This window comes from Elephantulus edwardii, unplaced genomic scaffold, assembly GCF_000299155.1.
Source record: "Elephantulus edwardii isolate Elephantulus edwardi_28Jun2011 unplaced genomic scaffold, EleEdw1.0 scaffold00198, whole genome shotgun sequence".
NCBI classification, from domain to species: Eukaryota; Metazoa; Chordata; class Mammalia; order Macroscelidea; family Macroscelididae; genus Elephantulus; species Elephantulus edwardii.
Genome location: NW_006399948.1, coordinates 2,072,520 through 2,073,212, shown reverse-complemented (window position 1 = coordinate 2,073,212; position 693 = coordinate 2,072,520).

Here is a 693-nt window from a genome sequence, read left to right as displayed (position 1 = left end):
TAAGAATTTAATAAATAAAATAAATATATAAAATCATCACAAGGCAGAGATTATACAATCAGAAACAAAACTTGAGAATACAATTCAGAAAAGCATTACCACTACCACTAATACCAAAAAAAAAACACCCCAAACCTAAAAAACAGCAACAACAACAACAAAAAAACCCAACCCCATTAAAAATATGTGGGGTGATAGAAAATGAAAGAACATACAAATGATGTTAAGGTCAGAGCAGGAAAAGGGGGGAAGCAAACAAAATAAATAAATAAAGCACTGATAAAATTGTGGGAAAGATACTAGAAGAAAAAAATATCCAGGCATCATCCCCTTTCTAAACAACATGCCTCCAGAACTCTGATAAATGCTGATAGTTGTAAAGGGCCTTAGGTCTTTTGTTCATAGGATCAATATGAGTTATGCTCAACTCGAAGGCAATCAGCAACAACTACAAGATAGTATACACATAACACCACCAAAACTCAACAATAATTAAAAAATGTTAGCATTAATAGACCAATTTATGAGAATAGGAGGATCAAAGATGGACATGTAAAAATTAGTTGGATTTTCTACAGCAACTGAGAAAGCATGAAAAACATTTCCAGAAGAACAATACCATTTACAGTTGCAAACAAATGATGAAATACTTAGAAGTAACCCTAACTAGAGAAACAAAAGATGTCTATAAGG